Source organism: Podarcis cretensis (genome assembly GCF_951804945.1).
Source record: "Podarcis cretensis genome assembly, chromosome: 10".
Taxonomy (NCBI): Eukaryota; Metazoa; Chordata; class Lepidosauria; order Squamata; family Lacertidae; genus Podarcis; species Podarcis cretensis.
In genome coordinates this window covers 11,105,739-11,129,556 of record NC_137179.1, presented here as the reverse complement: position 1 = coordinate 11,129,556, position 23,818 = coordinate 11,105,739, and positions in this window count along the sequence as shown.

Here is a 23,818-nt window from a genome sequence, read left to right as displayed (position 1 = left end):
GTTCTACCTTCACTGTTGGAGCCAGTATGGCTCTGAATACCAGTTGCTGGTTGTATGCAACGCCTGCTGCACGGACATTATTAGTGCAACATTGGAAAGAAGAAGGTGTCTCAGTTAAAGAAGACTGGCAACTCAAGTTTATGGAATATGCTGAAATGGCAAAGTTGACAATGGAATTAAGAGGAAGAGACAACAACAAATTTAAGGAAGATTGGAAGGACTTTGTTGCATATATACAGAAGCAATGCACACAGGTTAAAACATTAGCAGGGTTCTGAAAATACTTGTAATTCAATTAAGAATGGACAATAAGTAATGCAAATTATTTATATCTATACAATGGACATGTGGTATGTTGATAAACTATGGAACCAGGGAAGGGACTAGGGGGAAGTCAATTTGTTTTGTTTTGATTTTATATTGTTTTGATTTTCATATTGGTTATGGTTGAAAATTAATAAAATGTTATTAAAAAATGAATACCAGTTGTTGGAGTTCACCAGTGGAGAGGGTGCTGTTCTGCTCTGGTCCTGCCCCGAGGCTTCAGGTAGGAGGCTGAAGCAGATGGGCCTTTTTCCTGATCCAGCAGGTCTCCTGTTACGTTCTTACAAGAACATTCTGAAAGACTTTGCCTCTTTGATATCCCGTTCCCCACATTTCCGTTTTGAAATAATTGAATAACACAGCTCGTCCTAGGCATTTTTGACTTTTTTCCACATCAATTTGATTTTTGATTTTACTCTTCTGCTCTCTTTCGGTGTCTGCTTCCCAACTTCTAATCCATGTCAGGGCTTCTTCTCTCATCCGTGACTCACTTTGTTTCTTTAATAGCCTCTTGCAGGGACTTTTGACAGAGGCTCTTTAAAAAAGAATCCTAATAAATTATGCCAACCGGTCCTTTGCTAATCCACTCTGCTGCGGATTAGACAACTCTTCGGTTGGGTTCGAAGGGTCGAGGCCTTCTTTATCTGTTGCCACACTCCAACCTAACACTGGGAAAACCAGCTTCAGAAATCCATCAGCCTCCAAACATTTATTTATGTTTACTTTTAATAAGCACCACAAAACCTGTCTCAACAAGCAGCAATTTAATTGCCTCACTGCATCGGATCAGATGAACATCCTGCTCATAATAAACTCTCTTACCTATAAATAAACATTGAAAATACAAATTAAGCTTCTGTGTTAAGCTGTGGCAGACTAAATGTCTCAATTCTTTCCCCTACACCTTGTGAATGGGATTCCCAACCCCCTCCCCCCAAATTGCACAGTCTCTCTGCTGCTGTTGCCTTATTAGGGATGCAGGTATTCATTTCTATTATTATTAAAGCAGAATTACCTACTTTTAGGCAATGATGGGAAAAACAAGCATGCAAGGGCCTTTGAAGCCTATTGGGAGATAAGCAAAATTCTGGGCTTGTTTTTTGCTTGCCTACATGGAGGTTAGAGAAATGGATGTGGTAGTGTTTAAACATCTGGCTTTTGTGTGGCTAGAATATAGCCTACTATGTACAGATAAGAGCAGCATCTGTTGCCTTGTCCATTTTGCCTCTGGCCCTGCCCATCTTTTTAATTGCCCCTTGCACCAATTTCATGTGTATGCCTATCCCCAAGTTAGGTACAGTGGTACCTGTGGATACGAATGGCATCCGTTCTGGAGCCCTGTTCACATCCTGAAGTGAACACAACCAGTGTCTGCGCATCTTTGCGTGCGCGGGTCGCGATTCGCCGCTTCTGCGCATGTGCGTGATGCCATTTTGACCATCTGTGCATGCGTGAGCGGCGAAACTCGGAAGTAACGCGTTCCACTACTTCCAGGACGCTGCGGAGCGCAACCCAAAAATGCTCAACCTGAAGCAACTTCAACCCAAAGTATGATTGTAGTTGTTTATTTCCTTGACATCTGATGGGAGGGCGTTCCACAGGGCGGGCGCCACTACCGAGAAGGCCCTCCGCCTGGTTCCCTGTAACTTGGCTTCTTGCAGTGAGGGAACCACCAGAAGGCCCTCAGAGCTGGACCTCAGTGTCTGGGCAGAACGATGGGGGTGGAGACGCTCCTTCAGGTATACTTCAGGTATACCATTCCCACAGCTTAATTCTACTGACCAATTGCAAGGGCTGGTGTTGAACATTTCTGGTTCCTTTTGTGCTAAGAAATGGCTATGAGGCAGGGCAGGCTCCCGGCTTGAGGGGAATCCCAGGAAGGAAACAAAAACCCGGAGGTGCCAAGAAAAAATTCTAAAAGGAGAATTCGCCAGCCAGGAAAATCCTGCACAAAAATACCTTTTAAGCTTTCCGCCTTCCATGAACTTAATTTGTGCAATCCGTCTGACCTTCAGTTGTGTAAAGTTGAAATCATACATGCTATATGTGCATAAGTTGCAATTGCAATGCGTCCTGAAATTACAGTGGTACCTCGGGTTACATAAACTTCAGGTTGCATATGCTTCCGGTTAGAGACTCCGCTAACCCAGAAATAGTGCTTCAGATTAAGAACTTTGCTTCAGGATGAGGACAGAAATTGTGCTCCAGTGGTGCGGTGGCAGCAGGAGGCCCCATTAGCTTAACCATAAACCTGTATATATAAACCTGTTTTTATATATACAGTGGTACCTCAGGTTAAGTACTTAATTCGTTCCGGGGGTCTGTTCTTAACCTGAAACTGTTCTTAACCTGAAGCACCACTTTAGCTAATGGGGCCTCCTGCTGCTGCCGCGCCACTGGAGCACGATTTCTGTTCTCATCCTGAAGCAAAGTTCTTAACCTGAAGCACTATTTCTGGGTTAGCAGAGTCTGTAACCTGAAGCGTATGTAACCTGAAGCGTATGTAACCTGAGGTACCACTGTAAAAACAAAGAAAAGCAACAACCTGAATCCCATTTCCAGAAATAAGGAACCTCCCCAAATGTAGTATTGATTTGAAAGAGGGAGAGAGAGGAGCCATTAGCAACTTTTTTACTGATCTTTTCTATTTAATTAAACCATGAGCCATTGGCGGGAGGAAAAGCAAGGAAAGGGCGTCCCCCTCCTTGCACTTTTTGCATTAATCAAAATAAGCAGCTGGTCTATAGGGAATGCTCACACACATAATAGATCTACTTAACACCAATTAAACCAAGCAGTGGGCAGTATAACCCTCCTCATGGCAGCAGCCCATTTAGCTGTGGCAAGGAATACAGATTTCTCCAATAAGCAGTGATTTTGAGCCATTTAGTTAAAACTACTTTCATTTACTTAGAAGGAAGCAGACTGACATATTTCCTTATTTGGCCTGCCACCAAATTTCCTCTAAAGCAAAAAAAATCTGAGGCAGAAATGAAGTGAACCGCCATTCTGAGAGCAGTTCTCAGAACCATGAATCCCTCTTCAAAGGAACCTCTTGGAATTGTAGCTTTGTGAGGGGCGTTCTTGTCTCCGAATCAATACTATTTTTCTAGAAAAAGAGGTTCCGGAACTCACCACAAACACCTCCCTTGTTCTCTCATAATGGCAACAGCGCCCACCTGAGAGGTGCCGGAACTGAGTTCTGTTGAGTTCCGGCTGGGAAAAACCGCCTGCTCCTAACAACTCTCACGCTCTCTCTTTTTCCCATAACAATTTATTAATTTTCTAACAATAACAAAAAGAAAAGAAACAACAATAAAAACAAAAACAAAAAGCAAAACAGATTGACTTCCCCCTATTCACTTCCTTGGTTCCATTGTACAACAATGTTCCACATGTCCATTATAAAGTTTTAACCATTTGCATTACTTATTGTCCATTCATAATACAGTGGTACCTCTGGTTATGTACTTAATTCATTCTGGAGGTCCGTTCTTAACCTGAAACGCTTCTTAACCTGAAGCACCACTTTAGCTAATGGGGCCTCCCGCAGCTGCCATGCCGCCGGAGCATGATTTCTGTTCTTATCCTGAAGCAAAGTTCTTAACCTGAGGTACTATTTCTGGGTTAGCGGAGTTTGTAACCTGAAGTGTATGTAACCTGAAGCGTATGTAACCTGAGGTACCACTGTAGAATTACGGTACAAGTATTCTTAAAACCCTGCCATTGTATTAACCTTTGTCCATTGCTTCTGTATATATGTGATAAAGTCCTTCCATTCTTCCTTGAATTCGTTGTCATCTTTTCCTCTTAATTTCATTGTCAATTTTCTCCATTTCAGCATATTCCATTAATTTAACTTGCCAATCTTCTTTAGCTGGGACACTTCTTCTTTCCATGCTCCTGACAACTCTCAGCAGCCATAACAAACTGCAGTTCCCAGGATTCTTTGGGGGAAAGCCATGCCTGCCTAAAGTGGTATTATAGTACCATACCTGTATAGTGCAGGTAGAACTTGAAAAGCAAGTCAGCGCAAGAGAATAGAAGGCAGAACCAAAGAATAGCCAAGGACACAGGTGGGTGGAGTCAGTCTGGGCTTGGTTGGGTGGGGCCTTGGTAGGTGGAAGTAGTGTAGGCTTGGGTGGTTGGGGCCTGGTTGGGTGGAGTCAGTCTAGTCTTGGGTGGATGGGGCCTGGTTGGGTGGAGTCAGTCTAGGCTTGGGTGGTTGGGGCCTGGTTGGGTGGAGTCAGTCTAGTCTTGGGTGGATGGGGCCTGGTTGCGTGGAGTCAGTCTAGGCTTGGGTGGTTGGGGCCTGGTTGGGTGGAGTCAGTCTAGTCTTGGGTGGATGGGGCCTGGTTGGGTGGAGTCAGTCTAGTCTTGGGTGGTTGGGGCCTGGTTGGGTGGAGTCAGTCTAGGCTTGGGTGGGTGGGGCCTGGTTGGGTGGAGTCAGTCTAGGCTGGGGTGGTTGGGGCCTGGTTGGGTGGAGTCAGTCTAGAATCATAGAATCATAGAATCATAGAGTTGGAAGAGGCCACAAGGGCCATCGAGTCCAACCCCCTGCCAAGCAGGAAACACCATCAGAGTACTCCTGACATATGGTCGTCAAGCCTCTGCTTAAAGACCTCCAAAGAAGGAGACTCCACCACACTCCTTGGCAGTAAATTCCACTGTCGAACAGCTCTTACTGTCAGGAAGTTCTTCCTAATGTTTAGGTGGAATCTTTTTTCTTGTAGTTTTCTTGTAGTTTGGAACCATTGCTCCGTGTCCGCTTCTCTGGAGCAGCAGAAAACAACCTTTCTCCCTCCTCTATGTGACATCCTTTTATATATTTGAACATGGCTATCATATCACCCCTTAACCTCCTCTTCTCCAGGGTGGGTGGGGCCTGGTTGGGTGGGTGGGGCCTGGTCTAGGCTTGGGTGGGTGGGGCCTGGTTGGGTGGAGTCAGTCTAGGCTTGGGTGTTTGGGGCTTGTTTGGGTGGAGTCAGTCTAGGTTTGGGTGGTTGGGGCCTGGTTGGGTGGAGTCAGTCTAGGCTTGGGTGGTTGGGGCCTGGTTGGGTGGAGTCAGTCTAGGTTTGCGTGGTTGGGGCCTGGTTGGGTGGAGTCAGTCTAGGCTTGGGTGGTTGGGGCCTGGTTGGGTGGAGTCAGTCTAGGCTTGGGTGGGTGGGGCCTGGTTGGGTGGAGTCAGTCTAGGCTTGGGTGGCTGGGGCTTGGGTGGGTAGAGTCAGTGTAGGCTTGGGTGGGTGGAGCCTGGGTGGGTGGAGTCAGTGTAGGCTTGGGTGGGTGGAGCCTGGGTGGGTGGAGTCAGTGTAGGCTTGGGTGGGTGGGGCCTGGGAGGGTGGAGTCAGTCTAGGCCAGAGGGCACTTTACTATCTGCCACCTGCAGTTCAGTGTCTCACCACATGGGGCAGAGGACCTCATGCTCCTCTGATGCAGCCATAGCAGGGAGCATTACATATGCTCTGACCGCGCTCATATTGCGCTACGAGACTCGGATCTGGCTAATTCTTTATCCCAGCCACTTTCTTAACATTTGTTTCCTGCCTCCCAACATGTAGCATGACAGCTTGGTCTTTCCTCTATTTCTACGAGATTGAGAGCTGAATGTATTGATGGTTATTATTCATTTATATGCATTTCTGCCTGATCTTGTTTCCTTCTCTCCAGGTTTTTAAGGGGAGTTCTGTTTATTGCACTGTGATGATTCTGGAATTAGACTAAGCAAGAATGTTATTACTTCTCACATATCTTTGAATATTTGAATATATTTGCTCACTTAAAACATGGATTTAGTCAGGCAGCATCAGGGAAGGAATTAAAAACGCACACATCAACAATGCATTTCTTTTCTCGTGGCAAATCAGAATTGCTTATAACCTGGTTGGGTGGGGAGGTATGAACGCAAGTATCTACCTATTTATATATTGATTATTATTGTGGTGTGTGTGTGTGTGTTTTTTTAAAAACTGCCCCCTCAAAACCCCCACACATCCAAAACACAATTATTGCTGCATAAAATTGAAGCTTGCTGGCTGGTTGTGCAAACTATTCAACCCCACTGAATTTATGGGGCTTAAAGGGGAAAACATCGTTAACATATATTTGTAAGCAGTGATGGTGAGATGCTTTCTTTAGTTTCCTCCTTTCTGCCTTATAATGTGCTTGTGGTTTCCCACCACCCAAACATTTGGAAAAAGCTCTGCCTTTTCTCTCAAGAATTTTTCCGGGATGTTCCAAAACAACAACAAACCACCAAACATAGGGAAGCTCACCCGTAGTCCTGTGTGGTGTAGTGGTTAAGAGCGGTAGACTCATAATCTGGTGAACCGGGTTCAATTCCCCGCTCCTCCAAATGCAGCTGCTGGGTGACCTTGGGCCAGTCACACTTCTCTGAAGTGTCTCTGCCTCACTCACCTCAGAGTGTTTGTTGTGGGGGGGGGGAGAGAGAAAGGAGATTGTGAGCCGCTTTGAGACTCCTTAGGGTAGTGATAAAGCGGGAGATCAAATCCAAACTCTTCTTCTTCTCTCTGTCATTCCCATGCCAAGCAAGCTTACCCTTCCATGGACAGGGAATATTCATGGGTGATAGGAGACTCCGTCACCCTCACCCTTGTTGACGTCATCTTAACTGGTATAGATGCTCCTTGGCAGAAGGATCATAGTTCACTGGCCAAACATCTGCTTGGCATGCAGAAGATCTTAGGTTCAATCTCCAGCATCTCGAGTGAAAGACTCCTGTCTGAAATCTTGGAGTGCCACTGCCAGTTAGTGTAGACATTATTTAACCAGATGAACCAATGCTCTGCTTCAGTCCCCAGCATCTCCTGGTAGAGCTGGGAAGGTCTCTCTGTCTGAAACCCCAGCAAGCTACTGCTAGTCAGTGTAGACAACAGCTAGATGGGTCAATGGTCTGATTCAGTATTAAGCTTCTGATGCTCCTATGATCATGCCTCATTTTCTCTTGGGAGGCAGAACCCTCATGGTCCTCTGTATTCAACGGATGCCACCTGTTCCTACATCCACTCACAGGCTTACATTTGGGTAAAAGAAAGAGGAAACTCATTTGGGGGCACTCTCTGACAGAATCAGAGATAATAATAATAATAATTTATTTATACTCTGTCCATCTGTCTGGGCTTCCCCAGCCACTCTGGGCGGCTTCCCATAAAATATTAAAATACCGCAATGCACCAAACATTAAAAGCTTCCCTAATCAGGGCTCTGCATGCCTGGCATGCACGGGGTCATGAAGAGTCGGACACGACTAAACGACTAAACAACAACAACAACAAATCAGAGCTGCCTTCAGATGTTTTCTAAAGTCTGGTAGTTGTTTTTCTCTTTGACATCTGGTGGGAGGGCGTTCCACAGGGCAGGAGCCACCACCGAGAAGGCCCTCTGCCTGGTTCCCTGTAACTTGGCTTCTCTGAGGGAACCGCCAGAAGGCCCTCAGCTCTGGACCTTAGTGCCCGGGTAGAATGATGGATGTGGAGACGCTCCTTCAGATATACTGGACCGAGGCTGTTTCTGAACTTGGCTCATTATGGGCCTGCATTTGGAGGTATTTGGGTTTGGCTCATATTCAGCTGTGGAATTCTGAGATGGGGGAATTTGTATTCCCCCCAGTTCCAGGTTTTGTCACCAGAAATTAAGTGGTCTGAAACACCATCCTGAAGGATGCTCTTCAAAGGAGCCTATGAAGTTGCCTTACACTCAGTCTAACCATTGGTCTGTCAAGTCCAATATTGTGGGATTAGTGTGAGCTTTCTCATCAAGGGATACACCCATCTCTGACAGTGAAGTTGTTAAATATCTTTCTGGATAGAAATCTAGTTCTTAAAGAGCTGTTCAATCATTTACTTTCAGGGCCAATTGCAGCTCAGAATGGGAAGACATTTCAGAATATAAATATTGACTGGGGAACCAAGAAGTTTGTCAGTGCTCTTTCTTAGAGAAATTGCCACAAAACTTAGGGTAAATAGGGAACAAAAGGTAAAGGACCCTTTTGAGAAAATATGGAAAGCATTTATTGATTGTTCAAGTGTAAACGATAATACCTGCCCTCTGTCTGCAATGTACTCTAAACTATGGACCTTTAGAGTTATTTTCTCTCTTCATCTCAAAACCTTGTAAATAAAATCTAAAGGACAAGGAGTTAAGATTATCAGTATCTATAGTTATCGAGCCATCTTAAGTTTGTTATGTTAATACGTGCCCTTTGCATCTGTTTTGCTATGCTTTTATTTGTACTTTTTAAAGTTGCCTTTTAAAGTAAAAATAAAAAGTCCAGTATTGTCTTCCACAGCCTTCCACAACTGCTGCCTTCGGAATGATGATGGACTCCAATTCCCATCAGCCCCAGCTACCATGGTCAAGGGTCAGAGATGATTGGAGTGGAAGTCCAGCAACATCTGAAGGGCACCAGGCTGGTGGAAGACTGTTCTACTCCAACTGGTGGAACCTCTCTGAGGTGTTGGAAAGGGATGACTCTTGGCTGTGCTACCTTGTAAAAGAGATACACCATAAAGTGAACGTAGGGCCTCCTGCATGTATTCTACACCCTGAGGTTTGGGAGCACTTCCAAGGCAAGCTGCAGTTTCCTCACTCACTTCAGATGATTTGTTTCTGCAAGAGGCAGTGCTGGCCACCAACTTGGATGCCTTTAAAAGAGGATTAGACAAATTCATGGAGGATAAAGCTACTAGCCACAACAACTATTGTTATGTACTGAAGTTCTCACCCTGGGCCAGCAGGGGGATACTGTAGATAGTTATGCAAATGAAGGATCGAAAGTGATGTTCAGTGATTGGATAGTTTTAGAAAGTTGCAACTGTTACATTGTTCTGGAGCTCTATATAAGCAGGCTGACTGAGCTCTTCAGTTCAGTTCTATTCTGGCCTCTGAATAAACAAAAGCTGTTGAAGAATCGCTGTGTCGTCTGATATGTTTGCCCACAACTTAACACTGGCGACGAAGGTGGGATCGATGGACATCAGAGCACAGGCAGATGCAGCCACCCCCTGAACTGAGCTGAATCACTGAGCGAAATCACTGAACGTCACTCTCGATCCTTCATTTGCATAACTATCTACAGTATCCCCCTGCTGGCCCAGGGTGAGAACTTCAGTACATAACAACTATGATATAACTATGAAAGCTTCTGAAGGCCAGCTTCTGGAAACCACAGGAGGGGAGAAGGCCCTTGTGCTTGGGTTCTGCTTGCAGGCTCCCCACAGACATCTGGTTGGCCACTGTGAGAACAGGATGGTGGATTAGATGGACCATTGGCTGGATCCAGCAGGCTCTTCTTAAGTACAGGTCCTACTTCCTCTTTGCCATTTGATTTCTCCTCCTCCACCACCAATCTTCTGCCATTTGTGACAGGGGTTGCCAGTTCTGACAGGGGCTGGCTGAGATGTATGTTCCCCACTGACCCATTCCTTTTAAGATGTCCTATCCTACCCGTCTAAACATGTCTTCAAGGTCATCACCATGCAGAAGGCACTGGGAACCCAAGGCTACAGTGGCATAAACGCTGACCTCAAGGTCAGAATTTGTCAGGAAATATTTCAGCTGTCTCTCCCAACTGAGTTGGTGAATTCCCAGTTTATTTACCTCCAGCCGGTTAGCCCTCTTTAGTATTTTAGTGGGGAAGGTGGTGGTGGTGTAACAATATAAAGCATTAGGGTAAAATATAAATCTCCATGCAATTTTTTTTTAAGCATACGAAAGAAATACCTAACATCTTTTAACCGGCTTGTCACTTTGATTTCATCTTGCTCTCTATGAAATCAAATGTGCCTCTAACAAAATTTGCTTTACATAAAAAAAGTATTGTAATGTGATTGCTGCACAGGGTAAATTATAATTTAAAAGTAAAATTACAAATGGTTATGTGTAATGTCATGCAAATGGATGGAAAGGCCCCCATTGGTATTGCTAAAAGTCAGAATTATTGATCTCGCCCTTATGACAATTAACATAAATTTACCCAGAATGCCATCTGCCTTTGCCATTTCCAAATGATGTGCCTCGTATAGCAGGTGCAATTAATTATGTCTTTGTTTAAAATGTGCTGATCCCAATCAAGGTCATGCGGGAGACATGGCACGGGGAACATCACAATAATGAAAATATGATTGGAGGAGAAATGCCTTTTCTCTGGTCGGAATTTAAAGACCCTGTCCTCCTCTTCAAACTCAGACATAATGATGATGGGGAAAACTCACAAAGAGTTTTGGGCCACCATTAGGTGCATACTCTGAAAAGCAGGCAAACTGGGGACAAATCAGGAGAACTGGAGGGAAGTCAAATCAATCCTACTCAAAGGGTTTTTCATTTGTCTGTAGAGTGGTACTTTGGTTCTCAAACGCCAAAAACCTGGAAGTTTCTCGGGAGCCGAATGTCTGATGCAGCTGCCGGCTATTGTTTCTGGGTTGCCTGCAGCAATCATAAGCTGTGCCTTGGTTTTCGAACATTTCGGAAGTCAAACAGACTTCCAGAACGGATAAAGTTTGGTGCTTTTGTTGCAGTCGTTAACAGTCAACAGGTTTACCCCACCTAACAGCCAATCACCCATTCCCACCACCCTTCTGAGTAATACCCCTCCCCACCCTCTCACTATATATAAGGGTCTGGTGACTTCTGTTTCAGTGTATGTAAAGAAGCGTGCATGCACACGAAAGCTCATACCAATAACAAACTTAGTTGGTCTCTAAGCTGCTACTGGAAGGATTTTTTTTATTTTGTAAAGAAGAAGGTTAAGCTGCGAAGAAGGCATAAACTGAGGGAGGGCAGGGTGGGGGGAGTTCAGGAGCTGACTGAGGCCAACAGGTAAGTTGCACCCTCTATTGTGCATGTGGGCGGTCCTAACTCTACCTGGTCAACTCCCTTGGCAACGCCCCCCCAGCCGGGATCGGCTAATTGACGAAGCTAGGTGGGAACCTCCAGGTATCCAGCTTGGGGGGGGGGGCGGTGAAGCCAGTTACCTTGCTGGGGGTCTAGTAGTCTCCGGGGATGGGGGCTGCACGTGACCACACATAGCCGCCCCCCAGTTAATGCGGGGAGTGGTCATTCACCCTAATAGAGAAGCCTTCACTGTGAGTGCGCACATACACACACACACACACACACACACACACACACACACATACCCTTTTAGACTCCCATCTAGCTAGGTGGTCAGCATATAGAGGAAATGTAGGAATAAGAGGGAGTTAGATTTAGAGAAATCAACACCCCAGAAGCACATATGCAAACAACATTTTTTAGGGTCATACAACAGGCAGCTGTTAAAAGTAATGGGATGGAATTAAAGAAAAGAACACTTTGGGCTGACTGCTTGGTCAGGTCTGTCTGAGGCTGCAGTGGACTCCCCAGAGGAGAAGCGAGAGCTTTGCTGTTCAGTCATTTAAAAATTGAACTGGACAGTACACAGCAGGGAACAGCCTGAGAAGGAAATACACTGCGGTGGACAATGTATGATTTATAAGATGGAGTTTACTGAGATTCGCATCTTGAAAGGCCACAGAAAAGCAGCTCTGGCGAAAGGGTTTTTACTGTGCCCATCATAAGGGGAGAGGGAATGCCCACCTGTATTAACTGATACATTTACTTGTTTGAACTGTAGTCTGCCCCGTCGCAAAGATGCAGAGCAGATTGCAGCGTTGTTTTGAGCAGCACTGCTGTGCTGCAAAGTGCCCACCCCCAGGTTAGTAAGGGACAAAGAACAAAGGTGGGTGGGGAGTCGTACCCACTTACTGAGCCTGGAGAAAAGCTTTGTCTAATCCAAGGCTATATATGTGCCAAATGATTAAGTCGAGAGCAGCAATTTACACTGGGTGGGGAGAGCTCTGTGGGCTGAGCAGGGCCAGCCCAAGACAGTTTGGCATCTGAGGTAAAAATAAAATAAAAACACAACAAAATAGACTGAAGGGGTCTTGATGTGAAATCTATGCAGTCTGATGAATTGGACTCTTTACGGGTGTAGCCATCTTAACAACAGCAGCAGCGACAACAACAACAATATTTGAAAGCAAAATAGAAATGTCAAGAGTTAAAATCATAACTGAAAAATACGAAAGTTGAAGATGACAGCAGTTCGGTGGATTGAAACACCCTACTCTTTAAGATTTGTTGAGAAATAGGGAAGGAGCCAGGAATAACTGGTATGCAGAAAGGCATGAAATTGGGATGGGGTCACCACAGAAAAGGCTCTCATAGTGCTCACTAGTCCAACAGATCTTACTGGCAGGGACATGAGTTCAGCCTAGAGCACAATTCCATGTGCCAAGCCGAAAGATGATGGGATGGAAAGGAACTTGGAGAGGCTATCAACAAATTAGGTTGAGGCTACGAAGATGTCAACACAATATTATTGCTTTTGAAGCAAGACTCAAGCCAAGAAGAAAAACGTGATGGACTAGGTTGGTTTTTGTTGTTGTTGTAGAAATTGCATCCCTGACTGTGCACTCGCTGCATAGCCAACAAGAGAATTTCTATCCTTAGCATAACACCGGCTTAATTTTAATTGCTTTTGCCTGGACATGATTAAGCAGACATTAGCTATTTCTCTGAGGTGCCTTTAAAAATAAAAGCTTCTGATGCTTCCTGGCAAAATCCTGTAATTCACAGGCGAAGCGTATTTTATTTGAAGTGACGTTAGGAAGGGCAGAGTTATTAATTATTTCAGGCTTTGAACCGACAATGATTGTAGCCCACCAAAATGTGGTGCGTCACATTTTGAGTTTAGCATGAATCCTTTCAAGTCCCAGAAGATTGTGCACCAAGGGACAAGAGGGTGATAGTATTTAAAACAGCAACAGCAACAACTGCAGTATATTTTGACATCAGCTTTCTCAGGAATGTCTGTGGAGTAATTTGAAGGGAACAAGAGACTCTTGTGATCAGGGCCGGCCCTACCATTAGATAAAGTAGATAAAGTGAGGCAAACACCTCAGGCAGCGGACGCTATGGAGGTGGCAGGAAACAGCAGTGAGGTGTTGGAGGACAAAACTGCATGTGTGATGTGACACTGTCACATATTTGGCCTCAGGCAACAAAAAAAAATCTTGGTTTGGCCTAGCCCTGTTTCCTATGCCTACCCCAGTAAATAAGTAGCCAACCAGGAAACTTAACTCACTGTGAAGCAGAGGTAGCAAACAAGATGCCCTGCAGATGCTGTTGAACCCCCTGGCTACCTGCCGCGATGGTTATGTTCTCCCTCCACGGTCAGAGGCAGCATACCTGTAAACACCAATTGCTGTGATTCACAGAAGGAGTGCTGTTGCACTCAAGTCCTGCTTGCAGGGCCGTCTTTACCCGGGGGTGCAAGGGGTGCAGGGCACCCAGGCGCTGAATTCTGGGGGGCGCCAGGTGCCCGCCGCTGAAAGCGCCTAAACTCCCCGGGGTGGTTGGCTCGTGGTGACGCCACTCGCCTGACCCTGCTCTCCCCTTCCCCGACCGCTGTCAAAGTTGACCTCCGGGCGCTGCGTTGCAATGGAGAGAAGGGAAGAGGAGCAACAGCACCCACTGTGGAGGAAGGAGGCAGAAGAGGAGAAGGAGAAAGAGGAGGAGGAAGGAAGGAAGGAAGGAAGGAAGGAAGGAAGGAAGGAAGGAAGGAAGGAAGGAAGGCGGGGGGATTGAGATCACCCTGTCCCAGCTGCTGGAAACAAGTGTCGCTGATCCGCGCTTAGCCCCACTCGCCTGGTGGTCGCTACGCACCAATTGCCCCCAGAAATGCCACTCTGCTGCTGCTGAGAGGGAGACCCCCAGCATCCCCAGTCGCTCCCGGACGGGTCTGGGAGCGGCGGACGCAGCTGGCAGAACAGGGAAGGGGGGGTGAGTGGATGCCCTCTGCCTTTGATCCTGCAGAGCCCCAAGGTGGAGGAGCTGATCTCTCCCCCCCTCTCTTTCTCCCTCTCTCCCTCTCTCTCTCCCCCCTGCCTTGGCAGAGCTTCCATTTCTCTCCACTCCCCCCACAACTTCACCGCCTCTTCCTGCTCCTCCTGGCCTCTTCCCACTCCTCCCCAGCCATGACCATTCTGGTTTTCAGCTCATAATGGCAGCGCTTGTCAACGGCGCCGGGGCTAAACTAAATTTGGGGATGCCGGGCAGATCTTCGCACCCCATTGCTGCATATGCTAAGGACAGCCCTGCCTGCTTGTGTGCTTCCCAGAAGTATCAGGTTGGCCACTGTAAGAACAGAATGTTGGATTTAGATGAGCCTTTGACCTGAAACAGCAGGGTTCTTCTTATGCTCTTATGGCACATATTGATTTAAACAACCCTGTGTCTCTCTCTGTGTGTACTTTCACATAAGCACATCTGTCAGGGGCTCAGGAGCAGAGGCACAGGGAAGAGAGGAGATGGAGAGCGAAGGGGAAGAATCCGAGGGGAGCGTAGGAGAAGAGGACAGTGGACTGAGGGATTCCATGAGCCTCTCCAGCGAATCGGAAGATTCACAGAAGGGGGCGCCAGTGGCCAGGGGTAGGGGGTTCCCAAGGGGAATGTCCCAGGAGCAAGGGGGCAGCAGGGACTCCCAGAGCAGTAGCTGGAAATCAGGACCAGCTTCCCCACCAGAGCAGAGTGGGGGGGGAGAGTCCCAAGGATCGGGGCCAGTGTATTCCCCACCAGGGAGAGAAGATAAGGCAGGGCTGACCACGCCTCCATCAGAAAGTCGGACAACGGAGGAGAGGTCAGATCCGCCAGTGTCCCAGAAGAGGGAAGCAGTGACCGAAGTACTGTAAAGGTTAGGAGAAAGGTCACTGGGCTGGCGCGAGAGGCAAGTTCAAATGTACAGGAGCGCGGGACAGCAGAGAATGAGGATTGGGAACCGGGTCCTAAAGCCCGCCGGAGGGAGGGGGAGGAGCTAAGCGACTCAGCGTCGGAAGAGTCCAGAAAGGGCAATGCCCCAGCGGGCAGGAGGACCCAGAGGAGGAGAGAGCAGCGTAAAAGGTGGAGCAGGGCTAGGATCTTAAACTGGTGTCATAGGGGAGGAGACTCAGACGGGACTTCGCCGGTCTAGGGTTTAAGACGTAGAGCTGCGCGCTGCGGCTTTGAAATGGAAACTGAACCTCAATAAAGACTTTTGTACATAACGACAGCCTCGCGTTGGTCCTCTGTGAGCTGGGACCTAGGGGCAGCTCTGACAACATCCCTTTTCAAATAGAAGAGAGGCTGAAAACTAACATTTCCTCAGGAACAAGTTTGGTGCCATTGGGAGGAAAAACAGCCTTGCAAAACTGTAACCGGATCGAGTGCGAGGAGACGTAAACAACTCTTGATATTTGATTTAGTGTTTCCATCCATACTGACCTTAGTTACTTGGATTTTACAAATTTACAGACCTGCCCGCCAGCCTGCCAGTTAACTAAAGGGCACAACGAAGGTCTCCAAACATCTGGTCCACACACTTAATCATCTCATTTCACGAAGGCTGGTATTTTTATCTTGCACCTTGATTGGGTCTGCATAATTTTATTCCCCCACAAATTGGCATTTAAACCTTTTTAAAAAAATCTCCTCTCTTAACTACATCTGTCATTGATATTTTATTGTTTAATTTCTTTTTATGGAGCCAAATTACATCTCTTTCCGCCGTACAGCCTGCATTTTACATGTTTAATTTGTCGACATGTTCTATAATGATAATTTCATTGATTTAGAAAGTGACATTATGAGGAACATATGCTCACTTGAGGAGTAGACCTTGTTATGGTAATAATTTTCCTTCCACCACCCCTCTTCCTTGCAATTCCAGAACTCACATATAATATAGGTTTGGAAGTCATTGAAACATTAACTGCTGAAATACCTTCAACTCCAATTAATGTGCATGCAAGGTTTCCTTAGCTGTATGGATCTCCTAATGGACATGTTTGCAGATGGAGATGGGGAAAACCAGGCTGTGAGGACATTGCCCCATTGCCAGTGTTAAAGCAAGGTTCCATCTGTGCTATACATTTAAAGCAGTATCATACTGTGTTAAACAGTTATGGCTTCTCCCCAAAGATTCCCCAGAACTGTAGTTTCTTAAGGGAGATGAGAAGCTCCCCTATTTCCCTCACAGAGCTACAATCCATTGAGTGGTTTAACAATTAATTCCTCGTAACCCTCAGCACCTTTAACAAACTACAGCCTCAGGATTCTTGGGGAAGCCATGGCTGTTTAAAAGTGGTATGATAGTGCTTTCAGTGTATAGTGCAGATGGAGACCAAGGTTGTGCACTCACTATATCTTTAAAATATATTTGAAACACATTCCCCCCTCAGAGGATTCTGGGCACTGTAGTTTGTGAAGGGTTGTTAAGAATTGGTAACTGTGAGAGGTAAATTACCATGCCCAGAAATCTTTGAGGGAAAGAATGTGCTTCGAACATGCTTTAAAGGTATAGTGCGTCCACAGAGCTGTCACTCTGGCTGATTTTTGTAAATGAAATGTAGGGAGAGGTACCATCTTGTTTGCCCGAGGCAGGGAAGATACCTTGGGACAACCCTTGAGAGATTCCCAGCTTGTAAACTTATGACCTGGGATGTAAGGCAAATTGACTGTTTATCGAGCGACTCTCTCGAATTCCGGAAATGGTTAATATGCCCATTTGCTTAAGAACCCTTTCACCGAACATCAATTTCTACAGGAAGTAGAAAAATGACTTAATGGGATTTCTGTTTATTTGCTAAAACTGTACAAACAGGATATGCACGCAGGACCCTTTGAAGATTATGGCCCCAAGTCTCCAACACGGTTCTTCAAAGGCTTGATAAGAGGCTGTGCTGGAGGCAGCGTTCCAGAATGCAACATTAAAATTCCACCTCTGCTTTATGAAGAGGTGGCTATGCTCTTTTCCTCTGACTCTGATGGAACTCACCCTCCTCTCTGGAAACATCCAAATTATTGCTTCGGTTGAGATGGCATATCCCTAAGATTTGCAAAAAATACTCAAGAACAAATGTTCAGCTTAATTTTGACTTGGCAGCCATTTGCTCATATGGGAGAAACTTAGCGGTGACCTCACGGTGACCTCATAGTCTGGGGTGATGGTCAGGCTAAGGCCCCTCTTGACTCCGTCCAGGATTGCAGTCCAATTTGACTCATTCAAAAAATTTAATGGGTGCCATTGAGAATTGAGCTGGCCTCTACAAACCTAAAGAGTACCCTGAGGCCAGCTGAAGCCTTCTTCACTTGGTGAATGGTGGCTGACCTCCTCTTTCCTTATTTTGATCCCACCCTTCCTCCGAGGAGCTCATATTGGTGTACATGATTGTGCCCCCTCTCTTCACCCACAGTTTAGGCAGAAAGAGGCTGCATTCAGACTGCAGCTTATTCCATTTCTCCAATGTTTCTCTGAAAGTTATTTTCTGCACTATGTTTGAGCTTTTGCATGATGCAGAGGCCACTTCTGGAAAACTAATGGAGTATAACACATGTTTCGTGTTCATTCACATGTTATTTGATTCCAGAAAGAATCCATTTGCAGCCCCCTTATCAGAGGAGTAAAGTGGTGAAATTTGGGTTGGTATAAGGTAAAGGTAAAGGTACCCCTGCCCGTACGGGCCAGTCTTGACAGACTCTGGGGTTGTGCGCCCATCTCACTCAAGAGGCCAGGGGCCAGCGCTGTCCGGAGACACTTCCGGGTCACGTGGCCAGCGTGACATCGCTGCTCTGGTGAGCCAGAGCCGCACACGGAAACGCCGTTTACCTTCCCGCCAGTAAGCGGTCCCTATTTATCTACTTGCACCCGGGGGTGCTTTCGAACTGCTAGGTTGGCAGGCACTGGGACCGAGCAGCGGGAGCGCACCCCGCCGCGGGGATTCGAACCGCCGACCTTTCGATCGGCAAGCCCTAGGCGCTGAGGCTTTAACCCACAGCGCCACCTGCGTCCCAGGTATACCAGCATACAGTTCTTTCCAGCTGTTTTCATGGGACAATGGAAGCACACTTGTGAGTGGGGGAATAGTGACCTTGTACAATGACCTTTGTTGTTGTGTCACACTATGCCCACTGGTGTGAATAAAATTTAGCATGACGTGACATTATATCAGACACAGTTCCATAACATAACAGGTACTGCAGTGTGAAAGGAACAATGGAACAGAAGTGCTAACATTGCAATCATATTGTTGGCATCCATATGTCTCGGAAGACAATGGAAGAGTCAAGAGTGGGCCTTCAGGGGTGAAGTCAAACCATCAGAGTTACAGTGCCTACTGTGGCTGTAGAAACCAATATGGGAGAGACATGTTTTGTTGCAGCTGGAGCAGATGAAGGAGTCCGGTTGCGCTGCTGCAGATGCCTCATGGCATTTCTTCTCTCTGCACTCCTCCCAGCGGTCCTTCTTCCTCTGTTCACTGCTGTGGATACACAACCTGATCGTCTCCAGGTAATCAGGATGACAAATGCAATATTCCACACATGTAAATGCACCCAGAAAAGAAGGAGAGAGAGGCCTGGAGTCATCTAGTGTGCTGAATGGTTAAGTGGGGATCTAAACACAAACCAACACTCTAGCCACTACCCCAGGGACAAAAAACAAGCAATCCTCTAGATTAATTTTACTTCAACTCTCGTCATCCTTGCTCATTTACCATGCTGGTTGGAGATGATGGGAGATAGAGTCCAATGGTCTGGTGGGCCATACAGCTTCACTATCCCTGCACATTATGCTGAATGACAGAAAGTGTCTACAATCCTGATGCTAAGCTGAAATGTTGGTGTAATACCGGAGTACTGTGTCCAGTTCTGAGCACCACAGTTTCAAAAGAATATTGAGAAGCTAGAGCATGTGCAGAGGAGAGTGGGAAAGGTGATAAAAGGTCTGGAAAGCAAGTACGTTTCCGAGCACAATTCAAAGTGTTGGTGCTGACCTTTAAAGCCCTAAATGGCCTCTGTCCAGTATATCTGAAGGAGCGTCTCCACCCCCATCGTTCTGCCCAGACACTGAGGTCCAGCACCGAGGGCCTTCTGGTGGTTCCCTCACTGAGAGAAGCCAAGTTACAGGGAACCAGGCAGAGGGCCTTCTTGGTAGTTGCAGCCTCCCTGTGGAATGCCCTCCAATCAGATGTCAAAGAGAACAACAACTACCAGACTTTTAGAAGACATCTGAAGGCAGCCCTTCAGCCCTTCAGCCCTGTTTAGGGAAGCTTTTAATGTTTCATGTATTACAGTATTTTAATATATTTTTTGGAAGCCCCCAGAGTGGCTAGGGAAGCCCAGCCAGATGCGTGGGGTATAAATAATAAATTATTATTATTATTATTATTATTATTATTATTATTACTTCTGAGGAATGGTTGAGGGAGCTGGGTATGTTTAGCCCCGAGAAGAAAAGGCTGAGAGGTGATATGATAGTCATATTCAAATATCTGAAGGGCTGTCACATGGTTGATGTGCTCCAGAAGGTAGGATCCAAACCAATTGATTCAAATTACAAGATAGGATATTCCAACTAAACATTAGGAAGAACTTTCTGGTAGGAAGAGCTGTTCAACAGTGGAATGTACCACCTCAGAAGTTGCTGGACTCTCCTTGCTTGCAGGTTTTTAAGCAGATGGCCATCTGTCAGGGACTGCTGTGATTCCTGGATTGCAGGAATCCAACATTGGATTGCAACCTTCCAACAGGTCTGAGACCAGGTTGCCCTAATGGGAACAGCCTCCACTGACTTAAATCAGGGAACAGGAGAAATGAAGAGCGGAAAGAACAGAAGAAATGAAAATACTAGAATTTAGCAATGGCAGATTATTGTTTGCAGTCACGAGTCAAATATATCTTCTTGGTTAACAATGTGTACTAATAACCTGCTCCTCCACCCCCCGCTGTATGAGGTATTAATTCTGCACGTACTGGACATGACCAAAAAAAATCAGTCTGTGGGCATGTGCTTGGTCACTGTGAGAACAAGATGCTGGCAGAGAGACAAATATTTGGACTAACCCAGCCATGCTCGTCTCATGCTCTTAATTCTGAGGTAATGTGGAGAATAAGAAATAAGACTGGTGCTGTCTCCCCCTGGAGAAGCACTCAGAAAATTACTCTGTCACAGGGGTCTCCTCTATAGGGCACTTAGCCTAATGGTTAATATAACCCTGTACTTCCAGAATCCCCGAGCAGCTAGTTGCAGAACTTTATGTGAGCTGGGATTAGCCATTTTTCTCTCTTCTTCATATAATAAGGGAGAGAAAAAACACAGACACGATAGCATTATATTGTTCTCCAAACATCCACTAGCAAACATTAATCCAAGAGTGTAAATAGCAGCTTCTATTTCTTACTAATTACCATTTTCCTCAACAACGTCTGAATATTTGATGTTTGTGTACAGACTTCCAAGCATTTAACACAGATGAATTATATTAAAACAAGCAAACATATCATCAATCTTTTGCATTGCCTTTTTTTTGCAAGGGGCAATGGGGGTTGGTATTGGATAGGCCTCAAATATTATAGAAATGCATTTTCAAATAGCCAGTTGTCAGGGGCTGGCAGGGCTCCGCAGAATGTGTGGCAGAGGCAGGAGACCAGGGGAGGGACTCAGGAGAGGGGACCAGTGATTCATGGGCTATGACGTCACTTGTAGGCAAAAGACCAAGGCAAGAGGAGAAGGGAATGTCAGGGCGGTCCAAGGTGGACAAAGACACCCAGGATGTGGAAGAAGAAGAGCAGGTTGTTCAGGCGACAAACAAGTCAATAGATTCCCAGGAGGGGTCTGAAGTGGGAAGAGCAGCAATGAATTCCATGTAGGAGAAGTCTCAGATTGCGGGCACACATCCTGTTAGGGGAGGATATATAAGCTGGCAGGCGGCAGCGTCTCACTGTTGCTGCAGCTGCTCTGCAACTGCTCAGAGGGAAAGCTGTGTATCCGGAGAAGCACAGGAGTTGAATTTCAACACCAATCCCCTACTTCCAAAATTCCAGATCGGTGCTCATAAGAAGTGCCCTGTTGGAGCGGACCAAAGGCCTATCTAGGCCACATTCACAACATACACTTGAACCAGTATTGTACTGTTTTGAGCAGCCATGGCTTTCCCCAAAGAATTCTGGGAGCTGTGGTTCGTTAAGGATGCTGAAAGTTGTTGGAATATATTTGTGAACACCATCTGGCTCCTCCGTGATAATATGACAGCAACAATCACAGATAACAATGGCTCTCAAAGTGAACCATTCACAGTGGGATCAGGTGTTAAACAGGTTTGTGTTATCGCCCCACCTCTATTTGTTATTTTCATTGCCACGATCCTACATTTTGTCGAAGGGGAAATCATATACAGTTGAACCTCTACTTACGTCCCGCTCTACGTAGGCCCGTTACAAGTAATGACCGCGGCAAACCTGGAAGTAAACACTGGGTTTGCTGTGATTTGCACACACGCAGAAGTGGCTGCTGTCATCTGCACATGCACAGAAGTGGCTACCGCCATCTGCACATGCAAAGAAGCAGTCTGCCACCAAATATGCCTGCACACAATGACGCTTCTACCAAAGACCCATTTCGCCATAAGGACAGGCTTCCGGAATGGACTGTGGTCATGAGTAAAGGTTCCACTGTATTGAACAGATGGAAAGCTCTTTAATCTGAGTAAGCTAAAAGCAAAGAGTAAGGTTACCGTAACTTCCATCATAGAGCTTCAGTATGCTGATGACAACAACATAATGTATGCACACTCAGAGGGTAGCCTCCAAACCATCCTAAATATCTTTGCAGAAGCATATGAAAAGCTTGGCCTATTGCTCAACATCCAAAAAACCAAAGTGCTGCACCAACAAGCACAAAACAACCCCTCTGCAGCACCACAAATCCAGCTCAATGATGTAATGTTGGAAAGTGTTGATCACTTCTACCTGGGCAGTTATCTTTCTACAAGGACCGATATTGATGCCAAAATCCTGCACTGCCTGAGCTCTGCATGTGCAGCTTTCTCCCAATTGAAGTGCAGCGTGTTTGTGGACCGGGACATTCATAGGGAAACCAAAATGCTTGTCTACAAAGCTATTGTACTACCAACCTTACTGTATGCTTGTGAAATGTGGACCATTTATAAACACCATCTCCAACTCCTCAAAAGATTCCATCAGCGGTGTCTCCCCAAAAATTTATACATCACTTGGGAAGACAGGCAAACTAATGCCAGTGTACTGGAAGAAGCAAAGATCACCAGTGTTGAAGCAACAATTCTTCAACATCAGCACTGGTCATGTTGTGCCTGATTATCGTCTTCCAAAGCAACTACTCTATTCTGAACTTAAAAATTGAAGGCATAATGCTGGTGGTCAACAAAAGAGGTTCAAAGACTCGCTCAAGGCAAATCTAAAAAAATGTAGTATAAACACCGACAACTGGGAATCACTGGCATGCGAGTGCTCCAATTGGAGAACAGCTGTTACCAAAGGTGTCATGGGCTTTTTAAACACCTGAACTCAGGATGAAAGGCAAAAACATAATAAGAGGAAGGCATGTTTGGCAAACACTCACTGTGATCAGCTCCCCCTGGAAACCGATGTCCCCACTGTGGAAGAACGCATGGATCAAGAATTGGCCTCCACAGTCACTTACGGATTCACTGTTAAAACCGTGTTCATGGAAGACAATCTTACTTGGCTACGAGTGATTGCCAGAGAAGAAAGATTTCCCTCACGGAGCGACAATTTCCAGAGTTTCCTAGGAAGTGGGATTGACTTGTGTGGTTGGCCAGTGTGAGAACAGGATGATGCACTAGACGAGCCATTGACCTGATCCAGCTTGCTCTTCTTATGTTCTTATATAGTTGTTCCATTAGTGGAAGGACTTCCACCTGCGCAATAGGAATTTCTCTTCCTCTCCTATCCCCATGCCCCTCTCCAATTTCCTCTCCAGAGCAGATTTGGGGTGGATGGGGAGAGTAGGAGATCAAGTCACAGAATGGTAGAGTTGGAAGGGACCACAACCACTTGCAAAGCAGGAATCTCAAGTAAAGCATCCATGACATATGACCATCCAATCTCTGCTTATTAATAACTTTTCAAGTACTATATTTCTTTGTTTTCTTTTTTCATTTTCCTTTTCTCCATTTTATTTTGTAAGCCCCCTTGAGACCTGGTCTGGAGAGAAAAAGGAGCATTTTTAGAGGATTTATTTACAAATAAATAATTTCCGGTGTTTTTGCAAGTGCGGCTTTCCAGAACAAGGTGACTTTTCCAATCCCCAAAACAGGAGGTCTCCTGCTAATGGAAATCTTTTGCCTGCCAATTGTTATGGAGAGCACAAAGACATCTGGTGCACCATAGCTAATAATGTGCTCTGTGCTAAGAATGGTGATCAAAGGCAAGGCAGTAACTCTGGATCAAGTACAATGACTAGCTAATGATCATTGTCAGTGCGGAATCCAAAATATCCTTTGGGGGGGTGGGGAAATTACCACTAGGAATTAATATTCTGAGTGAGCTGAATGCAGTTTTGATTCACAATTAAGGCTTTGACATTCTAATCTCTCTTTTCCTTTGTACTCAACAACATCCTACC